Source organism: Lathamus discolor, chromosome 2, assembly GCF_037157495.1.
Source record: "Lathamus discolor isolate bLatDis1 chromosome 2, bLatDis1.hap1, whole genome shotgun sequence".
Lineage (NCBI taxonomy): Eukaryota > Metazoa > Chordata > Aves > Psittaciformes > Psittacidae > Lathamus > Lathamus discolor.
Genome location: NC_088885.1, coordinates 503,499 through 520,399, shown reverse-complemented (window position 1 = coordinate 520,399; position 16,901 = coordinate 503,499). Strand labels below are relative to the sequence as shown.

Below are 16,901 nucleotides of genomic sequence, written 5' to 3'. Positions count from 1 at the left end.
GGACAAGAGAAGAGAGTAAAGAGAAGGGAATAGAAGAAAATGCGAAAGGATACAAGAGAAGGGAGGAGAAGAGAATAGAGATTAGAAAAGACTAGGAGAATAGATGGAAAGAGAATATAAAAGAATCTGAGAAAACAGAACCAGAAGGGAAGGGAAGAGACTATAAGAAAATGGAAGAGACTAAGAGAATAGAGGAGAACAGGAGAGAAAAGAGTACAAGAGACGGGAAGGGAAGGGAAGACAAACGGGAAGGGAAGAGACTGTAAGAGAGTATTAGAGAAGACAAAAGCAATGTGCTCCTGGCTTGGTAAGGTCTTTATTTTTTCAGGACAACTATCTGACTTCATTAAAAGCAGGAATCTTTAAATATAAATAGTCTTGTCTGTCATGGAGCTCCAAACCTTTGCAGCAGTCATCCAGCTGTGAGAGGCAGCTGCACAAAGGGAATCCTTTCTCTAAGGCGAGCAGCTGAGCAGTGACCTGTTACAGCCACCCATCAATGTCTAGCTGCACGGCGACACGAATGCCACCAACGGAGCAGATAAGCTCTGGCACCAGCCCCCGAACAGGAGGGGATGCTGCTGCGTGCACGGAACGCAGAGGCAGAGCGCTTGCTGCGTGTGCACCGAGTAGCAATAACAAGAGTTTTCCATTCACATCCCCAGTGGCCTTACCTCTTCCTCCCGTGCCACTTTGCCGTGCTTCACTGCGGCACCCGAGGACCTTGTCCCTATACGGCTGGGTTCGTGAGCACACTGCGCGCCGGGCAGCCTGCATCACCTGCGGGGCTCTGTGATCACCAGGCTGCGGCAAAGGCAGCAGTAGAGAGGGGTCCCTTGGAAATGTGCTGTCTGCCTGCAGGCACCGCGCTGTTACGGCACCTCCTTGAAATCGGGGGCTAAATACACATCTCTGTCCCTGCGAGTGGTGCCCGGGGCTGCCGGGAAAGCGAATCTGTGGACTAGGCTGCGTGTGCTCTGGTCTGTGAGCCCCCCGTCAGCTGTGGTACAGCGGAAGTCCTGTCACTGTAAAATGTTTGGCAGATAATACCCTTTAGGGAACTAGAAACCCGCACTGATGCTGCGTGCCTGGCAGGCTAGGAAAGGTAGATACATTTGGGGTTACGCACACGAAAGCTCTACACCCTGCTGCGCTTCAAGTGCCATTGTTCTTATAGGCAGATGGCAAAGCAGCCTCAGGCCTCCTGCTGGGCTCAGGGGTCCATCAGCTGCACCGGAGGAGCCTTGCTTTCAGGACGTGACACTCGCTATGCTGGTAAATGACCAGTTCAAATAGGCTGAAATGCAAGCGAATTTGCCCAGAGCTGGGTGTTACTCGCACTGGTACCGGTACCTGTGGTAGCAAACATTTAATGAGAACCACATGCTGAGCAGACCTCAGTATTTCAAACAAGCCAGTTTCCCCTCCCTGGCTGCATTACACTATGTTCCTCCAGATGAACCGAACGTCATGCCAGCAAAGCACTTTAGCTCAAGGTACCAAAGACGAGCTTCAGCAAGGGCACAATCGCACCAGACACACCAAAGAGCGTGAGAAGGAGAAGCACCTCCGTAAGAAAGAAGGGTAGCTGTGGCTTTGGGGTTTTAAAGAGACCCTCAGCAGCTGCAGGGAAACACCTGCATGCCCTGGGGTTCTAACCATAGGATCACAGAACGGTTTTGGCTGGAAGGAACCTTTAAAGGTCACCTAGTCCAACCCCTCCCCTGCAACGAGCAGGGACATCTCCAACTACATCGGGGGGCTCAGAACCACATCCAGCCTGGCCTCGGATGTCTCCAGGGACGGTGCATCCACCACCTCTCCGGGCAACCTGTGCCGGTGCTTTACCACCCTCATTACAGAAAAATAATGGGACTGACCTGCAGTGCCCGGCTCTCCCTCCCTCGGGCCCTTGCCTTCTCCTCAGCAGTGCAGCTCCTCTGCTGCAGAGCTGGGATCCCCCTCAGGAAAATCAACTCTGAGCCCTGAAACTGCCCCACGAGTCTCCGCCCACACAAGCGGGTCAGGATAGCAACGCTTTGTCAAGCTGTCGCGCACATCACCTAGACGGAAGACACCGTAAACAAGGACAGCACACTGGGAGTACTCTGGTGGACTCCCATCGGGTTGGAAAGACTGCATGGGTACTAATTCAACAAAGACAATACCAAGAGCTGTAAACTCTGCTGGCAGTACCCGAACGTCAAGAGGAAACTGGGGAGCTGCATTGTTACAACATCCAACAGGATGATGAGAAAAACAGTGGTAATTCCCCGCAGAGCTGCTGCAAAACAGCCTCCAAGCAAACCGATTGCTGCTTAGGCAAAAAGCAATGCAATGGTCTCAAATCAGGAAAGCAAATCAAGCTGAGATTTCCTGTGACAATGCTTTCAATTACATGAATGTACTTGACTGGAAGGGAAAAAAATTTCTTGAATTAAGCACGCAAGCAAGTTGAACAAAATAATTCCGTCCTTGTTCAAGCAGAGGACGTGGTTTTGCTCCAATTTACCGGCCCCAGGTGTTCCTATAGGAGGATCTAGATCTGTCCAGCTGTTGAAGGGACACTCTGCATTTATGCCAATGTAAGAGGAAACAAAGTCCTGCATCCAGATCTTGGGCCCCAACTCCAGAGGGACGTGGAGCCGCGCAAATGAGCCAGAGGAAACCATGGAGATGCTGAGAGGGCTGGAGCACCTCTGCTCCGCAGCCAGGCTGAGAGAGATGGGCTTGTTCGGCCTGGAGAATAAAAGGTTCCTTAAGGGGGGGAAACCTTAGAGCAGCTCCAGTGCCTACAGGGGCCACAAGAAACCTGGAGAGGGGCTTTGGACAAGGGCGTGTAGGGTCAGGCGAAGGGGGAATGGCTTGAACCTGCCAGAGGGGAGACTGAGACGGGCTCTCAGGCAGAAGTTCTTCCCTGTGAGGGTGCTGAGGTGCTGGCACGGGGTGCCCAGAGAAGCTGAGGCTGCCCCGTCCCCGGCAGTGTTCTAGGCCAGGTAGGACACAGGGGCTTGGAGCAAGCTGCTCTAGTGTGAGGTGTCCCTGCCCGCCCGTGGGCAGGGGTTGAAACTGGATGAGCTTTAAGGTCCCTTCCAACATGAACCATTCCAGGATTCTGTAAAATGCAGAAGCGGGGAGGATAACTACAGGCAAACTACAGACCAATTGATGAAAGCAGAGGGTAAATGGATTTCCTCTCTTGGCAACGTCCGAGGAGCATCTGCTACAATTACCAGACATACCTCCGCTCTCCTCTGTTGCTTCCCATTAGCAGAAACTTCTCTTTTCTTTTTGGTCTTGCAGCTGAAAGAAAGAGGTTAAAAAGTCTTCTGGAGCTCCTGAAAGGGTCTGTTCCGGCACGCACAGTGTCCACGCGAGAGCACGCTGCTCTGAAACAGAAGGGTTCTTTTATTTACCAAACAACAAGAACCGGGTTTTTCTTCAGCTCAAGAAACCGCTGACGTGAGTCTACCACAGCATCAACACTGACGAGGCTGACAGGCTGGTACGTCTAATACCAGCTATCACATCTTCCACCTCGCTTAGCTTAGGTTTCAGCACAGCTGTTGAGCACCACTGCTCGCCACCAAACACCGGTTTGGGAAGTGCCGAGTGGAAAGTTCTGCCACCATTTATTTAGCCAGCAGATCGACACTGAAGACCAAACGGGGATAAAATCTCTTACGCAGGAGGAGGAGGTGCCAGAGAAACCCTTAAGTACCAGCGAGCTGGTGGCGCTGGGCACCAGCCCTGTACACGTAGCCTGTGCCCATCCTGCAGCCCCACAGGCTGGCCCTGCTCCTCCCGGCCGGGATGCCGGGCTGCACGGCCCCCACACGTCCTGCCTCTGCTGACACCTGCTGCCGACTCTGTGGCCCTAAACCTACAGGTAATACCACTTGGGGTTCATTCTCTCTTGCTCTCTGTGAACTGCTGCTCAGGGTCCTGCTGGGGCAGGAGGGAGGCATCAGGTACCTGGTTTCTGCGTGGCAGCGCAGCCCCTGCGATGCAGACATCCATGCAGGAGGTCGTCATCTCTTGCAGTTTCTGTGCTTACTCCAGCGTATTCTCTGGGCACTTTACCTGGAAGATCACAGCGCATCATTTCCTATCAGTAGCTGGGAATCGGAAGCTAAACCCATTCTAACACGGGAAACAAGTGATTCAAAAAACACCCCTTTTCTGACCAAATGAGCCCTTGCATCCACTCCCAGGGTCTCCTGAAGCAGTTCCGTGGTTAGGGTGGTGACATTACCGCTTTCAGGGGATGCGGTGACAGATGAGCCTGAAAGAACACAGGTTTCAAGATAAGAAAAGAAGAAAGTGCTGTGCCTTAGGTCACTGTATTTGAGAGCTGTGAACAACAGCAGCAAGGGCAGAGCAGGCAGTTTCCAGATTTCTTTATGCTGTTTGGAAACAGCGAGAAAAAGCCCCTCACCTAAGCGCTGTGGCCCTCACCCAGAGCTCTTCGACCCCAGAGGCAGTGTGTCCGCTCACTGTTTCTGGCTGTGCTTCCCTGCCAGGTCAGCTCGCTGCCCAGGGCCTGGCCAGCAGCGCCCATGGTTGCATTAACACCCCCGTGAAGTACTGCCCTGCCCAAGTCTAGCCTCCTACCTGTGCAGCATACATACTACATCTTTGCTGACAGCTACCCATCCCTTTGAGAGGGAAAACCACGGCTGTTGCCACACATGTGGCAGGTTTGAGGGCAGCTGATGCAGAAAATGCCACGCTGTACACCATGCTTCCCGCCCTGTCTTCTTCTTCTTCTCCTCCCTCTGCTCAGTCCAGGTCCCTTCCCTCACACTGAATGAAGGTCCTCATTCTGCCTTTTAAAGCACATTTTCAAAGAGAGTGAAAGAAACCAGACACAAACTGTGCCTGAACTGAAAAATAATCCGCTGCTTAAGGCGGCTGCGTGAGCCTTGTCGCCCTTGCAGCTGTCAGCAAGTACACTGCTATTAACTACCCTTGGAAAGCAAAAGGCTTAGGGTCCCCATTAGCCTGTTCGCCTTTACGGTGTGCTGTCAACGCTCACGACGGGCATCACTTACGTGTCCAGGCGAGAGGTGTTCAGCAAGGAAGACACCTTCTGCTTTCAGAAACAGCACAGAGGGCCTTCAAAAACGCTCTCTCCTGTAGGATCCCCTTCTGGGCTTCTGCATCTCACTGGTTATAATGAATGCCTGTTGCAAACAGATTACCATGAAAATGTTCCTTACTTTGAAGAGAGACGAAGCTTGAGCCGTATCAACCCGTTCTCCTACCGTTAACCCAGAAAGCAAACTACTTACTTGTTCTGCAACCCCTGTCACGCTCCTGGTTTCTGCCTGTTGACATGGGGCACCCTGCCCGATTTCCAGTGAGCTCCACTGAAGTCGTCTACTCTGAAATACTGAAAAACAGTAATGCGTTCGTGTCTGTGGCCTCCTGGATAGGCCCTCTAGGATGGCAAATAAAACCTGCTGTTGAGATACCATTTGCTACTGTTTCGTAACCAAAGAATTTCAGAGCAATTTCTCCTTCCCCAAGCGCAGAGTGTTCTATTCCAGGAAGGACCACAGGCGAGGCACTCTACTAAATAAACTAAACAGCTTCCATGGTTTAAGCCCAGCCAGCAGCTAAGCACCACACAGACAACCCTTTACTCCCTGTCGATGCCAAAACCAGTGTATATGTGCTCAACCATTTATAGTTGGCATTCCTACACAGAGCCAAGCTTGCTGCATTTAGAGCTGTGTGGAGTGAGTGTTTTTCTCTTGTAGGACGCAAACTGAGGCCTCCCACTGTTCGTGTTCTACATTAAAAACATTAAGTGTTTCTTTTTCTCATTGTCAACTAGAAATCTGTTGACGTCGCAATCCCAGTCATCGTGAAGTCATGGTTTTTGTTGTTTGCGCTGACTGCTAGGAAGACAAAAAAGGAAGCATTTTTAGCAAGTGATAATAAAGCTATGTCATAGTATTATATCTAGAAATAAACATTCATTCATCGCCATTATACATCAGAGACCTCTATGACTAATGCTAAACTTATACCAGAGATTGCGCAGAGAGACTCAGCTAGCACGATATAAAAGCTGCCTTACAATAGGCTACTTACACTGTAACCCAAAAACGAGCAAGCAACTTCCCGATTACCTGAAGATGCAGACGCTACCTGGGACAAACGTGATTATCTGCTTTACATGCCAAGCTATAATGTTTGTTAACGGTGGGTTTCCAACACCCGTCTTCAGTCAGAACAAAACCTCAGCTCCGTGAGCGCTCCCAGTAAATGGAACAGCACCTTTGCCACAAGAAACCATGCAACCTGGCCCACGACAAACTAGCAGCCATCACACAGCACTGCAATAGCAAACCAGGAGGACAGCGACACTGCGATCCATGCATCTTTCCGATTTCCTTGCACAGGAGCGGCAGCCACAGTCCAGCAGAGCTCCAACAAGCAGGGCCGGACCACTGCATTCTGCTAATGCTTCAGCAAGACAGAACCTCTCTGTCCCTTGAAAGGAAAAGATGCTGGCAATGGCTTAAACTTTAAATGAGGAAATTGATGCTGCAGTAAAAACTCAGGCTGCGGGGAGCAGGGGGGACGCAAATAAGATGCAAAAGAAGACTCAAGGAAAGCAATCCGGATTCTTGCTTCTGTGTGAGCAGCCATCAAATGCAGCAGTTTGGGCCCTTCTAAGCAGAAAAGGCAGGGGCTGGCATGAGGCATTATTTCACTGTGTTGATGCTGTGGGAGTAGGAAGACGGCTAGAGTACAGACAGACCTGCAAGGCAGACAAGGCAGAAATATTGCCCAACAGAAAAAGGAGGCAGGAAGCCCATCAAACCTGTCTATTAGCTAACTGTACCAGGAGCACAGGAAAACCTCACGAGAAGGGCTTTCTTTGACAGAGAAACAACCTCAAGCAGGACACCAGATAGAGCTTACAAAGGAAGGAAAAACAACTGTACAAAACACAGTTAAATCTTAGAAATTAAGAAGTACAAAGATCAAACAGGTCTCAGCAAATTCCTCCCTTAGACATGAAAAGTTAGCTACAAATTACAAGCAAAGAAGTGAGATCACCTAGTACTGCTGCTGCTGCTGCTAAAAACAGCAAACTTGTCCAGGTAAGGCCTGAAAACCACCCTATTGCTTTGTCACAGCTTTCAGTAAGAATGAAGAACCCAGAAAGTCCAGAATTTTAAAGGAACTGGCACATGAAAACTCACACCAGCAACGAGGCTTTTAATAAGTCAGACCAAACAGGGTCGGGGGCAAAGACCACCAAACAGAGCCCCTGCTCTTCATACAGGCGCCGGTTCCCAGCAGTGTCCCCAGACTACCCCGACGGAGACCTGCCAGCAAGGAAGGGAGGAAACAGCCCACGTCACCTGCACTGTGCCACACGGCGACAGCGCTCACAGGGCTGAGACAGGCTGAGAACTGCTGGGGCAGGGGACACCACCAAGTGAGCATCGCTGGCCTGACACAGAGGGGATAAAACCTGCAACTGGATGGAAGAAAGGAGCCATAAGGAGCTGCAAGAGCCTAGAGGGTAGCTGGTACGGAGCCGAGGTGGAGAAAAGAAAAGCACGAGGAACCTGACCCAGTGCTGTCCAGGAGTCACACAGAGACCCAGGAGCCGCACCAGGAGCTGCACAAGGTCTCTGCAGGTAACACTTCATCACAGCTTTGCCTCCTGGTAGCTGGTGCTGAGTTGCTCTGACATATCCTGGTGAACGCGACGATCATAACCAGCTGTTTTGTGCCCGGTAACATGGTATGTCCCTCCCTTGAAGCCTCACCAGGCCCATGGGAGACACAGCTGCCCTTGTCTGGTGACCACAGCGCCAAGCTGCAGATGGGAAGCATCACACCAGAGAGATGTTATGAGCTCAGCTCCCTTCGGGCTTCATTTTGCCTGCTCATGGTCAATACTGCTAGTGATTGCCTCGATACAGACACCAGGAATGTGTGGACAACATCTGAGGATGATGCAAAGCGCTTTCTGTACAGTGGTGAAACTTTCACAACCCAGGAGCTGGGGGACTCGGAAAACTGAAGTACTAACAAAGACCATGACATGAAAATGACAGTGGCTGGGGATCAATGAGCTGGGCGTACTAAGTCAGTAACTAATTTATAAGCTTCCACCAACAAGCAGCCTAAGAAAGGCAAAATCCGTCCCTGGAAACGCAAGAGAAGCGTTTAAACCAAGCTCTATGCCGAGCATACTCTAATGACAAGGAATTAATCTCAAAGGCTGGTTTGTAATGCACAGACAATGCACAAACACTTCTGAAGCTGCTTTAAGACAACCTGGGAAGTGGGAAGGGGAAATGCGCTTGCCCAAGACAGCAGTTCAGGGTACTGCAACCCCAGAGCAGTCACAACGTCAGCAGGTACAGGGGCACAGTGTCACGTGTTCTCGGCATTGCTGGCGGAACAGAAATATGGCACATGAGAGAATTACCGTGATTCAGAAGTGACGCAAAGACGCGACGTGAGAGAAGGAAGGAGAGAGGGGATTGGGTGTTGCTAGGAGACGGCCGTGAGGGTGACGCCTGGTGGGGAGACCGGGCATTGCATAGAGCCCCATAGGGCCCAAGAGAGCCCCAGAGAGCCCCATAGAGGCCCCGGAGAGACTATAGAGATCCCACAGAACCCCATAGACAGGTCTTGCACCCTAAGCCCGCCCCATAGCGCACGTTGTAGAGCCCCACAGAGAACAGCGCCAGGAGCAGGAGCCCCCCAACAACCCCCCTAGCATGTGGGGCAGGAGGCTGGGGGGCTCCGAGTACTCCAGCTGGGTCTGGAGCTGTGGGGCAAAAAGAGGGGGATGGGGGGCTGCCCCATAGAGACACCAGAGGGACCCATAGAGCCCCACAGAGACCACATAGGGAACCACAGAGACCCCATAGACCCCCCATAAACCCTCCATAGCCCTGCACAGACACCCACATCCCCACTGGACCCCATTAGCCCAGGAGGGGGGGTGGTGTGTCCTTGGCTGACCGCCCCCCCGGGGCCCTTTACCACCCCCTGCAGGCCACACTGCAAATCCCTGCCTGCACCCCCCATCGACACCCAATAGAGCCCCATAGCGCTCCACAGACGCCCCATAGCGCTCCACAGACGCCCCATAGCGCTCCACAGACACCCCATAGCGTGCCATAAACACCCATAAGCCCCCTTGACCCCCATTTCCCACCTCCTTCATCCACCCCATAGTGAAGTCCTCCCCGACCCCAAAGCACAGCACTTCGGGGGGGCTCCATGGGGCCCATTTGGCACCAGAGCTCCTTACACAAGGCTGCGGCGCAGTTTTATGGGGCATAGATGTGGGACAGAGCTTATGGGGCCCATAGAGCCCCATAGGGACCCACAGAGACCATCAGCACATCAGGTAAGCGAAACCCAAACATGCGTTACTGCGAGACTGTTCAGATATAGCACCGCACCTATAAAAAAGCAAGATCAGTGCAAGTGAATACAGACTAAGCACACCGTGATGAGACAGTTCAGGTTGCTACATCTGGTGCCAAGCATCAGCACAGCTGGATTCTTACTAAATTTGACTGCTATTTAAGCCCTTCTCACTTAACTGTTTAAACCTAGGCACTAGGCTCTCCCAACTACAGCATCTAATTGATGTAATCACTTACTTTCTGTGCCCAAAATTAAGTAATACATAATTCAGCACATAACTCAGGAGCCTTAAGAACTGGTTTGAGACACTCTCCTCTACTGCTGTGGAGTACTTAAGTCCTAAAGGATACTTGCCACAATACCACAACCACATGGAAGTATTCCATCACCTCCTGATAAATAAAGACCTTGCGAGGACTGATAACACCTGGCTTGCAGAACCACTTGACTTTCTTCGTACAACCCATGAAACTAAGCCGCTGCAAACTGCTGCTGCAATTAAACAATAAGTTGGGGTACCACGTGCCTGCCAGAGTTCTGAAATCGAACCCTAAAAGGACATAAGAAAGAAGAGGAAGGGGCCTGCTGGACACCTGCACAGACAACACACTGCCAGAAGCCTGTCCACACAGCACCAGGACAGTCTTGAAACAGGAGACTTCCCCAGAAACAAGTCCTGGAACATTTTCAATTCATCCTCAAGTAACCTCCTGTGACACTATGCTCATTTTCAGTCGCACGCAGCGACCAGCCAGGTCAGACATATTCTGTCCTGTAGGGTGCTGGATGCACAGGCTGCGCACTGGGCCATCCACAGCTGTCTCATACATTAAAAGCACTCAAAGCATTCAAAGGGCGTTTGTAAAGCTTTAACGAGACAAACTCCGTTTCATCTTCAGACGGCATAATTTTTAGATGGAAGAAAAATCCGTGAGCAACCCTTAGACCAACTGCTCCCACATCTAAGGCCTTCAGCTCGACGGCCAGGGCAAATCAGCAGCAGAGCACATAAAGATTCTGCCTGTTCTCAACAGGTTGAGACTTTAAATCATTCAGCATAAACAGAGCAGCCCTAAAGCCACCCAGTCTGGTAGCTCGATGCGTCTCCTGCTACAAGCACCTCCCCCAAGACAGATTGAGATCTGGATCAGCTCCCTCACAACGCTGTCTCTGCATCCAGAATACCAAGCATTTATGAAGAAACCTGATGGCTACTGCAGCAAGGCCGGTGTCCAAACCGGGGGAAACCAGGGGAGCAGCAGCAGCAGCTGCAGTCCTCACTGACAGTCTCAAGGGAAAGGCTGCGATGAGCTGGCTGGGGTCCCCTAGAGCACAACGCGGCAAGGTCTATTTGCAGAACAAAAGGAGGGCAATGAGCCCTGCCCCTGCTGCCGCAGACCTGACTCATTTCATGGAGGGAGAATTTCAGGCTCCAGATCTCTCAGCACCTTCAAGCTCCAGTGAACAGTCTCATTTCCAAACCACCCACACGTTTAGATCAGAGGAAAGAAACAGGGAATTCCGTGGCTGCTTCCTAATCGGGTGTTTCCACCTCCGCCCCTTCCCCTGCCAGTGAAGGCACAGTGTGAATTAAGGACCTCCGGGTAACCCCCGCCCCGGGTCTTTACTCCCCCCAGTACCGAGCCCCTGGCGCTGTGAGGCTTCCCGCGCGGGCAGCCAGCGGGCAGGAGCCGCCCCTCTGCGCCCGCCCAAGGCACGGACGGACGGGCGGGCCGCCGGGCCCGCTCGCCTCCCCGATAACCCCGGCGCGCTCGGACCTCAGCTGCTGCCGCCGCTGCCGGGACCCGGACCCGGACCCTGCCCGCCGCCATGCTGCTCCCGGGCGCTGCGCATGCGGCACCGAAACGGCGCGCGGAGGGACCGGAGCCGGCGCGCCAACACCGGGCTGCGGCCACGAGCACCCCGCGGGCATGCCCGCACATCAACCCGCAACCGCGGCGGCCACCACGTGACACGGGCCACTTCCGGGGACAGCAGCGGGGACAAAGGGAGCACCACGGCTCATGCGCGGAGCCCGGGCTGCAGTACCGAACTCTGGACACAAGATGGCAGCAGCGAGACACCCGGGCGCCACACCGCCCCCCCCAGCCCATCATAGTGTGGTCGTTATGTGATCGCTAGGGGGTCTGTACGAGTCTCTACCGATTGCTGTGCATCTCTGCCACAGCTCCTTGATGCAAGACTACTTTCATCACGTTGACAACTGATTCATAACAGATAACTGAAAAAACAGCTGCAAAATTACCACCGAGTTGCTAAAAAACAACTCCGTTAATAACCACACAACCTTTTATCTCCAAAGACTATTGATGAGCCCAGAACCTGTAACCTCCATCCCAAGAAAACGCACAAGCTTTGCCTCTAATCGTAGTACACACAGACTTGCACTACAGATGCTCCACCTGGCCCAACTACTGACCATGAGCAGAGCAACTGCAAGGCAAACACACACACACACACACAAAGAACACTACAGACTCTGAGAAACCGAAAAGAGAGAAAAATCTGAAGAGGTAGACTACCTCCCAGATGGAACACTACATCCACCCAGATCACCTGCACAGCCGCAAGAGCAACGCAACAGGGCTCCTCAGGAGCCTGAGAACAAAGTCCGACATGACCATGTGTTACCAAAAACAACCACAAAACCTGACATGATGGACATGCAAAAAGCATGAAGACCCATGAGCACGACCCAAAATTCAAGACCCAAGAGCATGAAAATGCACAGACTATGTCCTAACCAATGAAACAGGATGTCAAGATAACAGAGATACGAAAGCAGCCTGGAGACACTCAGACACTCTGGCTCAGACACTGACTCTTGATATACTATCACACCCACTCACAAGCAGACTCTCTGGCCCTGACTCATTAATTACAAGCTTATTCCCAGAGCTCTTCTGTCCATTCACACAGATCACGAGGAGTAGACAGCTACACTGATTATAGAAACCCACCACCTATGTTCCAGAGCGCAAGAGCTCCAGCTAAAAGAAAACCAGAGACAAACAGAGAACTCTCAACTAGTTTATTAACATGGGATACTATAGAGATAGTGAAGGATACTTCTCATGGTTGCTTATCTTACTGCCATGGGTTCTTTTTGGCACCCAACGTGGAGCTCGAAGGGTTGAGATAACAACAGATCTGACAAGATTAATAGTAAAACAACCGTGGTGGTTTATACAAGGTCAGCCATAAATCACGCAATTGCTCTCTCACTCCCCCCCCTTCTTGCCCTCCCCCTACTCCTGGGGGGACAGAGAGGAGAATCGAAAAGAATGCAAATCCCACAAGTTGAGTTAAGAAGAGTTATTAATTAAGGTAGAACACAAGTCACTACTGCTACCACCAATAATGATAATAATAAGGGAAATAACAAGGGAAGAGAATACAACACCTCACCACCAGTCGACAGATAACTCGCCTGCCCCCCAGCCAAACTGAGCACCAACCCATACCTCATCCAACCCTGCAGTCTCTAGCCCTTCCAGGTAACTCACAGTTAGATCCTGGGCATGATGTGCTGTGGTACGGAATACCTCTTTGGCTAGCTTGGGTCAGGTGCCCTGTTCTCTGCTTCCTCCCGGCTTTCCCTCCTCCCTGGCAGAGCATGAGGATCAGAAAGTCCTTGGTCAGACTAAAACATTTGTGTTATCAGCTCTGTTCCCAGGCTGGAAGTCAAAACACAGTGCTGCACCAGCTACTAAGAAAGAGAAAAAAAGACTGCTACTGCGGAACCCATGAGAACACACTTACGAACCCCAAGGACCCTGTGAAGACCATACACAAACCAGCTCCGAGAATCATCATGGCCGTGTGAGGTGGCAGGCTCAACCTTAGCGGGCGTCCCCGCGCAGGCAACGGTCGCCTGGGTGGGATGAGCTTCTGCCTCCCTCACACGGCATGAGGCTCGGGCTTCCATACTCACAAGCAGGCACGCTCTTTGCCACGCAGGGGGCCAGCCCACGTCGCAAGAAGTGGCCGACAATGTCTAGGAAGGTCTGCAAGGGTCACGACTTTTCCAGGCAGTTCTAAAGCACAACTTCCCGGGTAGGCACCAAAGCCGGACTTTTCGGGAAAAGCCCAAGCAGTACACCACAAGAGAGAGCCAAAGAGAACTAACAGTACTTGCCCATCTTGGTGTGTTTCACCACAGACCATTATTTCCTATTGTCCCCAACACAACACCCCAGACTCTGACCATTTACCTCCAGGCACCCTCTACTGTGTCCTCAGACATTCTGGCTCAAATACTACATTGGAATGCTACATCTCAAACCCCTTCCTGCCACTCTGACATTGTCCCCCACGCCCTCACCTCCTACAGGAGGCCCTCTACTTAGCGTGCGTAGTGCCGTGCGTCTCGAGGCGGCCTCACTGCTCGGAACTCCCACAGCAGATGACAGCCATGCTGCTCCCCTTGCCAAGTTCCTCTTCATCATCTGACAGAAACAAAAAAAGGGCAACACGTTGTGCTGGCCGTCCTCTCCAGCATCCCAGCCATCTATGCCAGCCTTTCCTGTAACTCTACTTCGCCTTTACATTATGCTCACCTACTCCCAATCTATTGCAGAATACAATGCTGGGCTTCTCCTGCACTCTAGGACCTAGGAGCACAATAGAAAGAAATGACCATGGTGCTTGTAGAAAATGACCAACCCCACAACCATTATTGTTACCTCTCCGACTCACCTCAAATACTCATCTGACTGCAGAAGTAGAACGCAAGACCTGCAATAACCAACACTACTACTGAACCCTTTGCCATGTTATTCTCAGCTCTTACTCACCACTCACGCAGACAACCTTCTCACAGCCCTCCTCAGCTGGCAGCTTCACCTCTCTTGATTTAAGTGTGGCACCTAAAAAAGAAATGGAAACAGGCACTCATGGAGAGAAAAACAGAAGCTTTGGCCGACCCTGAAATAAGTTGCTACTGGGGTGTTCCAAGCATGGCTCACCTTGACTGAGTCATCTGAATGTTATTTTTCAGCTCGAGCGTGAGGATGAGTTTGAGCCAGGGAGTCTTAGCCAGGTAGTCAGAACCAGGAATTCTATGTTAGAATCAACGTGAGATTTGTGTGGATGCATGAGCCAGTCAGTGTCAGACTGAGCCTAACTGAGTGTGAGGAGAAGTCAGTGCCAGGGAACATCTGTGCACCTTAAACGTGAGTATGAGTCTGAGCCAGTCTGTGTGAGAGGGAGCCTGCACTGTCTGCCAGTCTTGAATATGAGTCTAAGCCAATGAAAGCCAGAAAATTAAAGCCGGGGAGCAGGCAATGAACCAGAACCAGATGAAACAAGACCCAGCTGTGGATCGTCAGGGTGCTCTTATCCCAGCTGGGGGTTTGCCTCACCCCTGACCCAGGTCACTGAGGGAAGGGCTGTGGGTGACACCCTCCCTCCCTAACACAGTCAAGCTGTAGCTGCCCTACCCATGTAAGCTCATGCTACAGAGTAACCCCCTGCCTTTCCCTCAGCCCCATGCTACATTTCAAACCCCTTCCTGCCATCCGGACCTTGTCCCCCACCCTCCAGTCCCAAGCAGCAGTCCCTCTACTTAGCTTCCATAGTGCCATGGGTTTCAAGCTGGCCTTGATGCTCAGAACACCCACATCAGAGTCCTGTGATCTTGCCACAGCTGCCAAGTTTCTCTTTATCACCTGCAGCAAACAAAGGAGCAAACAGGAACACACTGTGCTGGCCACCATCATCACCACCACCCCACCCACCAGTGCTGGCCTGCTCTGTAACAGCCCTCTTCCTCCTTCAAAGCTCATCAACATTGTGCTTGCCTGTTCCAAACCCACAGTGGAGTCCGACACTGAGCCTCTCCTCACCTCCAGGTCCTAGGAGTACAATAGAGACAAATAATCACCCTGCTTGCAAAAAGGGACCGACCCCACTATCCTTCTCCTTACCTGTCTGACTCACTTCAAGCACTCATCCGACTCCAAAGGTAGAGGGCAGCCCTGCAACACCGAGCACAAATACTGAACCCCTTTGCCATGCTCTCCTCAACAATTAAGCACCCCCAACACACACAACCCCCGATCTTCTCACAGCCCTCCTGAGTTTGCAGCTTCACCTCCCTCGAGTTATCTGCAGCACCTAGAAAAGGGAACATGCACACACTGACAGAGATACAGAAGCTGCACCCTTCCCTCAGGAAGTCCCATCTCTCTCTCCTGTCACTTTACTACTCATCCACTAGCCCTCAGAGCTTTTCCATCCCTTTATTCTAACGTGTACACCCCCTGGAATACACCACCAACAAAAAGTAATTGCAGCTTTATGAAAATGACAAGACCCTAAAATAAATTGCTGCTTGGGTGGTCTAAGCTTTGCTCACCTTGGCTAAATCACCTGAATGTCTTTGTTTAGTTAGAATGTGAGAGCTAGTCTGAACCAGGAAGCCTGTGTTAGTCTCGATGTGAGACTCGTGTGGTTGGGTGAGCCAGTCAATGCCAAATTGAGCCTAAATCTGAACTAGAGTGTCTGTGCTGTTTAAGTATATGAGCCTGAGCCAGTCTGTGTGGAAGAAAACCTCTTTGAGACTAAGCCCTAGAATGTGAGACAGAAAACCCCCACCCAGTCTGAAACCAAGTATAGTTTTGAGCCCAGCTTCATAAAAGTGAAGCTATGGAATCTGAGAATTTTGAATAGAAATCTAAGCCCCAAAAAGAAACCCAAGAAGTTAAAATCAGAGAGCAGCCAAGAAACCAAACCCAAAACAATAAAACCAGGTGCACCTTGTCAGGCTGTTTTTATCCCAGCAGCTGGTTTGCCCCACACCTGAGCCAGGGCACTGGGGGGGGTTGTGAGTAGGGCCTGGGGTATATAAGGCACAGCTTCGGAGTAAGGGTCTTCTTTAGGATTTGTTGCTGTTCAAGGTAAGGTCTTTGGGGCGTTTTGTGGTTTTAATGGTGTGTGTATGGCTTTTGTTTTTTGAGTTCTTTGAAATGATTTTTTCTAGGCTAAATTTTTTAAGCTATCTTTGGTTTTGCATCTTCTTGTATTAATGAATTTTTTTGTGCTGTGGTTTTACTTAAGATGCTGTTGTTAGTGGTGGTGTTCAGGTAACTGTTTTTATTGCTCTTAGCCACAGAACTTAAAGAAAAATTTGTTTACAGTTTATGTTCTTATTACTTGTCTTTTATTTCTCATAAAATAGTTATAACAGTGGTTACTAAACAAACATTCCATTTATATGTTTAAGAGTTACTTCAAGAGTGCCTTTGGGTTTGTGCTCTTTCAAAAACTAAGTTGGACACTTGGGTCTAAAGAATAACAAACATAATATTAATGTTCTTTTAGGATGTAGTGACTGTTAAATAACTGATGACTTTTTGCAGGGAAAGGTAAAAGAATGCTTTTCAGCTTGTATATTTCTCATTTTAAAACTCTAAATTACAGAGTGCTTGTTCATTACAGTCTGCATATAATAAATA

The 16,901-nt window shown here is 50.8% G+C and overlaps 2 long non-coding RNA genes across 9 annotated transcripts; both read right to left on the bottom strand.

Annotated features, from left to right (window-relative positions):
- Window positions 1-297: 297 nt before the first annotated feature.
- Window positions 298-12,965, bottom strand: LOC136007514 (uncharacterized). Of its 6 annotated transcripts, none has more exons than XR_010609738.1 (7): window positions 11,202-11,428; window positions 5,295-5,395; window positions 5,055-5,186; window positions 4,188-4,285; window positions 3,976-4,083; window positions 2,872-3,303; window positions 298-2,739 (listed from the first exon to the last, which is right to left on the bottom strand). It is a non-coding gene; the product is annotated as an uncharacterized LOC136007514 (long non-coding RNA). The 6 variants fall into 6 exon arrangements; XR_010609736.1 differs by having other exon boundaries at window positions 298-3,115; window positions 3,243-3,303; window positions 11,202-11,425; XR_010609739.1 differs by having other exon boundaries at window positions 3,243-3,303; window positions 11,202-11,425.
- Window positions 12,966-15,018: 2,053 nt separating this feature from the next.
- On the bottom strand, window positions 15,019-16,167 carry LOC136009080 (uncharacterized). Of its 3 annotated transcripts, none has more exons than XR_010610313.1 (4): window positions 15,803-16,167; window positions 15,372-15,561; window positions 15,246-15,299; window positions 15,019-15,113 (listed from the first exon to the last, which is right to left on the bottom strand). It is a non-coding gene; the product is annotated as an uncharacterized LOC136009080 (long non-coding RNA). The 3 variants fall into 3 exon arrangements; XR_010610314.1 differs by having other exon boundaries at window positions 15,372-15,422; XR_010610312.1 differs by having other exon boundaries at window positions 15,372-16,167.
- Window positions 16,168-16,901: the final 734 nt, after the last annotated feature.